The sequence below is a fragment of the Otolemur garnettii genome, unplaced genomic scaffold (genome assembly GCF_000181295.1).
Source record: "Otolemur garnettii isolate 467f Iridium unplaced genomic scaffold, OtoGar3 scaffold00033, whole genome shotgun sequence".
Classification (NCBI taxonomy): domain Eukaryota; kingdom Metazoa; phylum Chordata; class Mammalia; order Primates; family Galagidae; genus Otolemur; species Otolemur garnettii.
The window spans coordinates 1,893,142-1,904,760 of NW_003852428.1; positions in this window are offsets into that span (position 1 = coordinate 1,893,142).

The following is an 11,619-nucleotide window of genomic DNA, read 5'->3' on the forward strand; positions in this document are numbered from 1 at the left end:
AAGTGTCCATGAAGCTCAATTATTTCTTCATTAATAACTGAAAGCTCTAGTCCCCAATACGGGAGAAATTATACTTCATAATCAAATTTTTTTTTAAATACATTTTCAAAATATGCAAGTTCCATCACACTGGTTGAGTTGCGCACTCAGGTCCTATTAAAGCTCTCCTTTGGTGAAGAGCAAGGTCTCCCAGATCTTGGCGTTACTTAATAAAATTCCAGCTTCAGGACAAAATATCATATCGTTTAGTCAGCTTCACATTGTGTTAATTTATCTTTCTGATAATGGGATAATATTATATATATATATATGCCATTATAAAAGTTTTGAGATGCATAAAAATCCAGAAACATAAAATCTGTACAGATGGAAACGAAGCCTTCCCAGTGACACTGATAGATTGAGTGAGTTGAAACTTGCGCAGGTGAATCAGAAATGCCGTTGCTGACCGTTGCACTTCTTGCAAGTGATATCACAGATCATAGCACAGTCTGTCTCTAAACTTTCATACCTAATTATCGCCTAAGAATATGGGGGGAGAGGAGGGAGGATGGGTGGAGGGAGGGTGATTGGAGGGATCACTTCTATGGTTTATCTTACAAGGGTACAAGTGAATCTTTCTAAAAGTAGAATATAAACGTCTTAACACAATAACTAAGAAAATGATATAAAGGCTGTGTTAACTAGTTTGATGAAAATATTTCAAATTGTATATGAAAACACTACACTGTACCCCATGATTGCATTAATGTACACAGTTATCATTTAATTAAAAAAAACTTTCATAGTAACATATGTGTATATAAATAGTCACAGAATACATATTTTTTCATTAGCACTGACAAGATCAACAGCAGTGTCTTGGTTATGTATGTCATAACCCTAGAGGAGGAGGACACTGCACCTTCTGGGACGACTTAGGGGCTGTATTTGAGAGAGCCAGTAAGGGTTTTGTGAAGGAGACTTTGTAATAACAAGAAGGGAGATGGTCCCTGGTTCCTGCATGGGGAAGCAGCGGGCTTATTGGGGCTTATTGGGGCTGGGTGGAAAGTGAAATCCACTAAGCTGTCAAACTAAGAGGGGATCTGGCGAGGTGGAGAGCTACACGCTATAAATTTTGGTATGTAGTGAGGCGATCAGTGACTGATCTACGTGGAAGGGAGAAGAGAAACAAGAGTGTGCACCAGAGAAGTCAAACCGTGCTATGAGCCCAAAAAAGTCTTGACCAGCCTGTCTGTGTCTCTGTCACACAGAGTCATCAGAATTATTCTGTAGTCAGCCAGCATGACGGGACTTACCTGTTTGTTGCAATCAGTCTTGGGATATAAGTGACACCAGGAAGGAAGTGCTTTCAGTCAGGTCGGTTGTGTGCAGGTAAGGAAAACCCTAAAGGAACTGACAGCTCCTGCAGAGAGCGCTTCTCACACCGGGGCAGCAACTCCTTCCTTGCAAGGCAAACTGAATGCACAGCTCTGTGTCCAAAACAGACAATTTCTTACACCTCTCAGATCGACCTCATACATTTGAGATGAGCTCCTCTCAGACTCCACTAGTCTGCTTCCTGGAAAACACCACGGAGAAACAGTAGTAAGACTGAAGAACAGAACAGCTTCTGCAGCTGTTCGTGGGCCACACTGGATATTCCTCACTGCCCTCCTGGATGGTTCATCATCAGTTACCTTATCTGATTGACTGCTAAATTACCTAGGAGTATGACCTGAGCACTAATTATTACTGTTATTTTCAAATACAATTTAAAATGCATGTGGGGGAGAAGAAAACAAGTTTTTTTTTTTTTAATGGTCCACAAATTGCATATATATGTACTAGTATTCCGAGTTTTTTTTTAATTAAATGATAGCTGTGTACATTAATGCCATCATGGGTACAGTGTGGTGTTTTCATATACAATTTGAAATATTTTCATCAAACTAGTTAACATAGCTTTTATGTCATTTTCTTAGTTATTGTGTTAAGATGTTTATATTCTACTTTTAGAAAGATTCACTTGTACCCTTGTAAGATAAACCATAGATGTGATCCCTCCAATCACCCTCCCTCCCCCCATCCATCCCCTCCCCTCCTATCCCCCTCCCCCTCCCCATATTCTTAGGCTATGATTAGGTTATGGCTTTCATATGAAAACTAAAAAATAGTTTCATAATAGGGCTGTGGACATTGGATATTATTCTGAGTTATTTTTAATCAGTAAGGGGAAATGTGGAAAATAGAAATATAATCTTTAAAGGAAGAAAGTAAAGACAGAGAAAAAAAATTAAAAGGCCATATGCCTATAAGGCATTAACATACAGAAACTTAAAATTTTTAGGGTTGCTGGGTTTCTTTTCTACCACTAAGAATTGCTTAACCAATATACATAATGTATAGGCAAATTGTCACATGCCCATCAAAAGTTTGGCGTTTTTTGTATATGTGGTTTATAAAATGGACTAACCATGGAAATGGAACTACAAAGTGACACTTAAGCCTTTTGATCTGTGCATTAAATTCTCAGGAAAAGTGATTTAGTTTTCTTAATAGAAGCCTGCTCATTACATAAGACCAAGCTGAGAAGTGTTGGTGTGGTTTTTCTTCATCCTCGGAGTTAAATTATAGCATTCCACTGACAGCAAAGTATCTCCTACTGTGACAAGTATTGATCTTAGTTTTCTTTTGAGTCTGCTAACAAACCAAACTGTAGCTTCCTAAAATATTCAGCTGGAATAGCGTTTTGTCAGAATTGTACGTTAACAAGAAATTTACTATTTTTCTCCTATGGAAAAATAAAGAGCAATTGGTAACATCTATGTATTTACTGATTACATAATTGTGTTATCAGTTAATTGGCTGAATAATCCAGGAATTGAATTTGTTTTCCATTTTATTAAAGTATATGTGTGTTTTTTATCTAGAGGAAAAAAGTAAACATGAGTATACATAAGGTAATAAAACTGTATGATATGCACAAAATTGAGAAAAGTACACAGCTTTAAATCTATCATGAAATGACATTTCAGTATGCAACTTCAAAGTTATTCTTATACCCCAATGTATTCCTAATTAGTCTGCTAAATGATAAGAAAACAAGAAAATACATTTAAATATGTCTCTGTGTTTCTTACCTATCCTCTGCCTTTTTGAATATTCTAAATAAAGTGATTAAAAGCATAGATTATTTAGAATATTATTGGTTTGATATTTACTTAAATATTAAGTAACAGAATTTTATTGGAAATAATATTTAAAGTGAAGTTATTAATGGCATTTGGTATAAGGAATTGTTTTAAAAATAAGAACGCAAATACCTAGAATGCTAGAAATGATGGCACAGAATTACAAGTAAGTAAATACGTGGACTCTTTAAAGAAAATCACAGTTTTTTTCCTTGGAACACATTCTTGTTTTATGTATTTCAACTTTTAAACTTTGTAACAATGTAGTACATTTAAAAGTGGAAATATAAGGTTGGCCCTCCGTTTTCGTGGATTCCACATTCATGAATTCAACCAACTGGAGACTGAAAATATTCAGGGGGGATAAAAAAGGATGACTGCATCTGTATTTATCCCTGTACAGGATATTTTTCCTAGATTATTCTCTGAATAACCAGGGCAACAAATATTTACATAGCACTTATATTTTATTGAGTATTGTAAGTAATTTCAAGGTGATTTAACATATACGGGAGGACATGCTTAGGTTATATACAAATATGATGTCATTTTATATAGAGGAGAATGGAACTTTTGTGGATTTTGTATCCTAGGTGTTCTAGAACCAATCCCCGACAGATACTGAGAAACAAGTGTAATAATTCTCTTCTCTTGAAGGGACCCTGTTTATCTAACTACAGATGTTCAATTACTATTTAGGAACAAATTCTCCAGTGGTCAATGGAACTAAATGTGAAAAGAAAGTAACAGAAAATGTAATTCTTAAATCTTTTTCACTCAGACTAGACAACGTTAAATCATACTAAAAAAAAAGTTTATTATAACTCTTCAAGAAAATTTAAAAAAAAAGTTTCCATGATATTAAATAACCCAAACCAACATCTAAAAACATATATACTATACCATTCAAAACTCACATTCATTTTAAAATTATTTTCTTCTAGCTGTTTAACAATGAGGATGTCACAATTTACCTGATACTTACAGAATACAATCTCTAAATAATCAATCTCTTATTTACTGGAAATCATATGTTGCACAACAAATTTCCATTCTTTAAATAAAAACTTTCCATTGCATGGACACATTTGCTGTACAGATATACTAATGCTAACTACTGATTCATCTTCATCCCAGGGTAAAACGTACAAGATTATATTCATTTAGTTGAATATCCAAAATTTATCCAATCCTTATACATTCTAATAAGAAATGTCTTCTTTTAATACAAGGGCTTATAATTTCAACCTTGATCCCAATATAATAGAATAAAATTATAAACATATCTAATAAAGTAAGAAGAATAACAAAAATATCACATTTCCTTTTTCTAGCAAGTTCAATAAGAGAATACGGGAAATTTCTTTGCCAATCACTTAATCTAAGGTGTGGTAGAAGAAATAGAATATCCATCATAGGATTGGCATTCATTCACAATGTTCCTTGTAATTATTAATTTTTTTTAATTTTTAAGAATAAATACTAAGGGCAGCACCTGTAGCTGAGTGGGTAGGGCGCTGGCCACATACACTGAAGCTGATAGGTTGGAACGGTCCTGGGCCAGCTAAAACAATGACAACTGCAACCAAAAAATAGCCAGGTGTGGCAAGCACCTGTAGTCCCAGCTACATGGGCGGCTGAGGCAAGAGAATCCTGTCCTGTGGTTCTCACCCTTCCTAATACCTCCTAATGCCAGGACCCTTTAATACAAGGTCATGTTGTGGTGACCCCCAACCATAAAATTGTTTTCGTTGCTACTTCATAACTGCAATTTTGCTACTGTTATGAATCATAATGTAAATATATGTTTTGCAGGATGTATTTTCATTGTTACAAAGGGGTTGCAACCCACAGGTTGAGAACCATGGTAAGCCTAGGAGTCTGAAGTTGCTGTGAGCTATGACGCCACAACACTCTACCCAGGGTAACAGTTTGAGACTCTGTCTCAAAACAACAACAAAAAAAGGAGAATAAGTACTAAGGAAGAAATGATGAACTAAATATCTTTTAAATTGAGTATAAAAATTCCAAACACTCCAAATTCTATAGAGATTTACGCCTTCTATTCATGAATAAAACTTCAGTTCGTCTGTCAGGTTCCATTGAAAGACTGGCTATTCAGTCCCCACATGGCATTAACTTGTCATTGACACATATTTTATCTGATGTCCCATCAACACAGACTATATAATGTTTTAGACATCTCATTTATTATACACAGGAAAATTGAAAACATTGTTTTTCCATTACTTGATAGCTGTATTTTTTATTTATTTTTCCTGGGTGTTTGAGTTTCTAATTTGATGATATCCCTCCATGCAGTTTCTGGCTTTTGGTATATTTCCATTTTAATACAAAATCTCTTTTTAAGATTAGCGAAATTTTAATAATTTCTATATTTAATAAAATTATATACTTAAGGAGGAGAATATTTTATAATAGTACCATTTCTTGTTAACTCTTTTTTCTTTCCATTTTGTGGTGTCTGTGCTGAGGATCTATTGATTTGAACAGTTTGTACTTTGTGATATAGTTCGTACTTTTGGAACTGGCATAAAATTTTATATACATATAAAATGGAAAATGTCTAGTGCTGTTTGGATATAAAAGTAGGTATTGAGGAGACATAGTCTTCCTCTGGCATCCAGGCTGGAGTGCAGGGGCACTATAGCTCACCGTAACGTTGAATTCCTGGGCTCCAGTGAACGTCCTGCCTCAGCCTCTAACGTAGCTGAGACTACAGATCCACAGCACACAGTTCAGGCCCACATTCCAAGCTTTGCTGACATTCTGGGTCTTAATTCAGGGGTCAGGAGCTGAGGTTCCACTCAGTCAATCTGCAGCCTCCTGGAATGACTGCCAAGTAATGACAAGCGCTCTTCTCTGGTTCCATGGTTTTTGTAAAAGGGTAGGTTGACACATCAAACCATTAATTTAATCTGGCTGGAGCAAAGTTTTAACATATTAGTTCAATACTCTTGAAACCTTTTAACAATCTTAAAACCAGGGACATTTCCAAAGCTGACATGTTTAATGAATTAATTACCTCTAGGGTGGGTTTCATTGGAAAATCTAATCAATGGGGAGTGTCTAGAATGGATTATATGGACTTAATCTTGTCAAGGTGGGTGGAGCTGACAGAAAGAGGGTGGTCCGGAGGCCTCAGGCTCTGCATAAATAGACATCACACTTCCTCTGGAGCCACTCTGACAGCAGATCCCAGGCAAGGAGGCTTCAGACTGGAGACTGGAAGGAAAAGCCTCACCACCTTAGACTCTACACACTGATTTCATTGCCTTGTTCTGAACAAACAGGGAAATTCTGACTGAGGAAAACCCAAGTAGACCTGTTTAGAAGAGTCTCGGGCATCAGCTTCAGGGAGAGACTGACTGGGAGATTCTCCAGGAAAGATGGCCACAGACGGAACCTCCTCATCTGGTCAGGGAAAACCCTGCAACAGCCCTGGGTCCAAGCCACCACAGTTGGTGTCACCCCAAGAAACCCAGCTGGAAAATATCGAGTATGATGCTGAAACTTGGCACCTGAAGTTCAGAAGTTTCACCTGCTTAGAGGGGGTTGACCCCATCGAGGACCTGCAGAGACTCACCTGGCTGTGCCGTCTGTGGCTGAGGCCTGACCTCCACACCACAGAGCAGATTCTTGACCAGCTGGTGTTGGAGCAATTCCTAATATCTACCTCCCCACACCTCCAGGCCATGGTGAAGGAAAATGGTGTGAGGAGTTGCAGAGACCTGGAGGATATGCTAAGAAACAACATGAGACCCGAGAAATGGTCCATAGTCACCTTCCAAGGACAGGAATTTCTGGTGCCCGAGTCAGATGCTGAGATGGCCTATGCTGAAGCCAGTGGCGGGGATGATGTGTTGGACTTGTCCAGCAAGCACAAATCCTCCATGAACCACACACACGGAGAGGGAGGAGACCTACTTCTGCCAGAGACTCTTTCTGGAGAAGGTGACCTGGAGAGTGTGAGACCCAGGCAGACACTGGAGAAGGATCTGGAGGAAGACAAGAAAGAGGAAACAGTAATTAAATCCCAAGAGCTTCCGCCTCCCCAAGGTCCTGATTCTGTGAGGGCAAAGGATGAGAAGGAGCCCCAACAAGGAACCTGTCTGAAAACTGTGGCTGCTGGCACCCCTCACCCCAGAGCTTCAGAGAGAGAAGTGTCCACTCGGAGTGGGAATGGAGGACATTCTCAGAGTCTGAGACGTTCCAAAAGAAGGAAGAGGAATAGCACCTCTGCTTCCCAAGAAGAGCCTCAGGGGGAAGTCCCCCGTACAGATAGCAGGGAACCCCCAGGACAGGATAGGAGGGATTCAGCTCCCTCACCAGCTACTGGGGAGGCCGTTGCTCATGCTCCTGGTCTAGAAAGCTTTGAATGTGGGGAGTGTAATAAAAAGTTTCCTTATGAGTCTCAGTTCGTCATCCACCAGAGGACACATTCCGGAGAGAGGCCTTTCACATGCTCCTGTGGGAAGGGCTTCCTGCAGCCCTCAGACCTCAGAGTTCACCAGCGAATTCACACAGGCGAGAAGCCCTACATGTGTGACATCTGCAACAAGACGTTCACCCACCAGTCCACCTTGCATGGTCACGAGAGGATCCACACAAAAGAGAGACCATACTCCTGCAACTGCTGCAAGAAAAGTTTCAGCCACAAGGGGAACCTCAACGTTCACCAGCGCATTCACTCAGGATTGAAGCCCTTTGAATGTTCCGAGTGCAAAGCCTCCTTCCGTCAGCTGGGCACTTTCAAACGCCACCTGACTACACACTCAAAGACGACCTCCCGCTGATTCCATAATCACATCAGTCTTTGGCCTCAAGGACAAGGTGACTGAGGAGTCCTGAGCCATGTTACACAGTGACATGAGACACATAGAGTACGACTTACAGGTGTCTGCACACAACAGAGTTCTGTAGATATTCATCCCCAGGATCTCTGGATGAACAGTTATCTTTCCTTCCAATAGTAAAAAAAGTAGGTATTGAAATGCAGTAGAACCTGCATGGTGACCACCTCCTACATCACTCACCTCCTCATGTTAACCTAATTTTCACAGACTGGACATGTGCTACCTGTACGCAATGGACATTCTGTATCTTGACCATTTCCATATGTTGACCCATTTGTTCCAGTCCCTTGGGATGTAAACTAATAGTGGTTCTCCTGTATTATATTAAGAGTTGATGTATTTCTCTAAATTTCATCCATAAGAGATGTAATTAACTTAGATATGCCATTATATGTGGGTGATTATTCTATAATTTGCAGCCTGTAATTTGTCAGGTTTAATGCCCTCTAGTTTTGTAGACAGAGATAAATTAAATGTATTATTCTAATTAAATGGATAAGACATGTTTTCTCATATTTTATTGTCTATGGTTTTCAATGCAAAATAAGAATTTCTTCTAAATGTGGGCACTAATTGCCAATGATATTCTATATGTCAGACTTATCAGCTCACTTCCTAAATACGAAAGTAGCCACAGGACGAAGACTGAATCTCTCATTGCATAGGGGTCCAAAGCCGAGTTACACTGATCTAACTCTGTTATTTTACAATCTCAAAAGAAATTTTGGATATGAAAATCTTAGTTTAATAAATTTCTAGTCATGTGACAGTTATTATTCTATAACTTTACTTTTAAAATGAACCAAAAATTTCCTCTTAGAGGCTCAGCTCCTAGGGCACTGGCCATATACACGGAGGCTGGCAGGTTGGAACCCAGCCAGGGCCTGACAATCAGCAATGACAACTACAACAACAACAAAAATAGCCAGGCATCGTGGCCGGTGCCTGTAGTCCCAGCTACTTTGGAGGATGAAGCAAGATAATTGCTTAAGCCCAAGAGTTTGACATTGCTGTGAGCTGTGATGCCACAGCACTCTACCGAGGGCAACATACTGAGACTCTTTCTCAAAAAAAAAAAAAAAAAAAAAAATTCCCCTTAGAGATTGTTTTGAGTTTACTTTGTTTTATTAAATTGAACTATTCACAAAATATCAATTTTAACGTGGACTGGAAAGCCCATAGATTGCACCATGCTGATATTTTTCTCCTGTGGTTTAAAACAGTTAAATTAACTGCCGTCCGTATGCCCTTTCTCCTAAGCCAGTCCACGTAATTCCTGATGGCCTTTCCTCCTTAGATCTACTCTTCCGACAATGTTTTCTTTCCTTGGAGGTGTTTGCAAAGGAGTCTCCAATAAACTCCATCTGAAAACAGATTGGCAACCTGAGAGCATTAGTATAGTTTATTTATTATTTAAAATTCAGTTATTATGGTTTTCTTTCTGTATTGTGATAAAATATATAGTGCAAAATTTATTATCTTAACCATTTTGAAATATACAGCACATAGAATTATAGTGTTCTGCAACCATCACCACCTTGCATCTCTGCAACTATTTTCATCTTATAAAACTGAAAGTCTACACCCAAGAAACAAATTATATATAAATTTAAAGGATACCATTGGATCTATTTTAGATGGGAGTTTATATAAAACATGAATACAGTATGTTGAAATGGGTCTTGGTTTTACTTAGTGTAGCAGTTATCCATATGTGAAGGCTGGGACATAAAAACTCTATGCCAAGTCGTATAAAAACATTGAATCACTTTTCAAATCTAATCTGCTACTATTACAACTTAACCTGTTACTTTTACTGATATTTTTTATCTTAGTGATGTATCAAATTCATGGAAAAAATAGATTCTCATTACAATTGTTGCTCCTGAGAAGTAACATGAGAGTTATGTATTCAGCAAATACAATAAGATGAAATATCTTTACGTTTATTAAAACATGGTTTGGCTAAAACTGATGACTTTTTTAGACTTAATGTTTTTAGAGTTAATAACAACTATTTTCTGGAGACTACCACATCCTGATAATGGACTACATATTTTATCTGTGATGTCTATTTATTATTCATCACAATTTATGACAAAAATGATGAACGTCCGAAGATTATTAGCACCTTGAGAAACAGAAGTGTATTATGATGCACATATACACACACACACTCATGAATGCGTATGTTTTGTGAAATTCCCAAGATTTCTAATTTTGAAGTCTAAGATTAAATGGAATTTGGAAGTAGAAGATAATCCAAGATATCTTCATAAAAATTAAATAGTATTTTGATGTATCCAAATATTTTCTTTTTATTTCTAACCAGAGTTGAGGTAAACAGTACAACACTAAGAAATGAGAAGAGAGAGAAAGAGACAGAATGGAATTTTGAACTCCAATGAATGAGGGAACCTAAATAAAAACAAGGATAATTGAAATGTAAGGAATAATTTACTTTCCATTTAAAACAAAGTAAATAGCTCAGACATTTACTTTGTATCTACCATTACCCAAGAGATATTTCAATGTTTCTAGTTGCTACATGCTAAATTTGTCAAATTTGCTTAATGTCTTGCACAAACAGCATTGCACATAATTTTTATATATTTTTTTATCTTTGTTAACTTCTATATCAGTCTTTAAAGACATTTAAAACATGTTCATGTGGAAGATGTGGAAAAATCACTAAAGGTCAGCTTAAGTAATATGTATTTATTAGAAAGCTGTCACTATAAAACATGTGATACAACCAAAATAAATATGTATGTGGAATCTGATCTTTAAATGGCTTACATTCATTTTCTTTTAAAAATAAAAAAATGAGTGGAGCTGACAAGCCGTGGGTTAATGCATATCTGATGGACGACACCCACAGTGCAGTGTGGGAGAGATGAGTGCACAATGATTCCATCTAACTTGGAATCTCGATGCCTCCGTTGAAAAAATCTGTAAATTTACAATTTATTAACCTTTTCCGTATCACATTTTTATCATCTCTCAAATAAAGATGATATTAGTGTTTAACTCAGAGGATTTTGCCAAAAAGTAAATGTATTGATACGGGCAAAGTGTTCAAAGCCTGACGTGAAATAAATATGGGCCATTATTATATAAATGACTGTAAAAGAGAAATATCCCAACTGATTACTATTTTAATTATAAAGTGATTTATTTTAATTCAAGAAATGTTGTTATATATTTAGAAGTCTAGATAGCATCAATGTCTCTAATTAATAAAACTGCTGCTAACATACAGGTTTTACCTAATCACAGGAGATATTTTATCATATCGCAAAACTTAAAACATAAAATGACGTCTACATGAGCTAATATTTAAATGTTATATAAAAATGATGTTTTAATTTTTCATCTATGGACAATGACAATCCTAATAAATATTTTGTCATTGTTGATGCATAATTAGATTTCATTTTTAAGCTTCAAACTCCATCTCTCTATATACTTACATATAAAAATCAGGTTGGGGCGGTGCCTATGGCTCAAAGGAGTAGTAGTATGGCTGGCCCCATATGTAGAAGGTGGCAGGTTCAAACCCAGCCCTG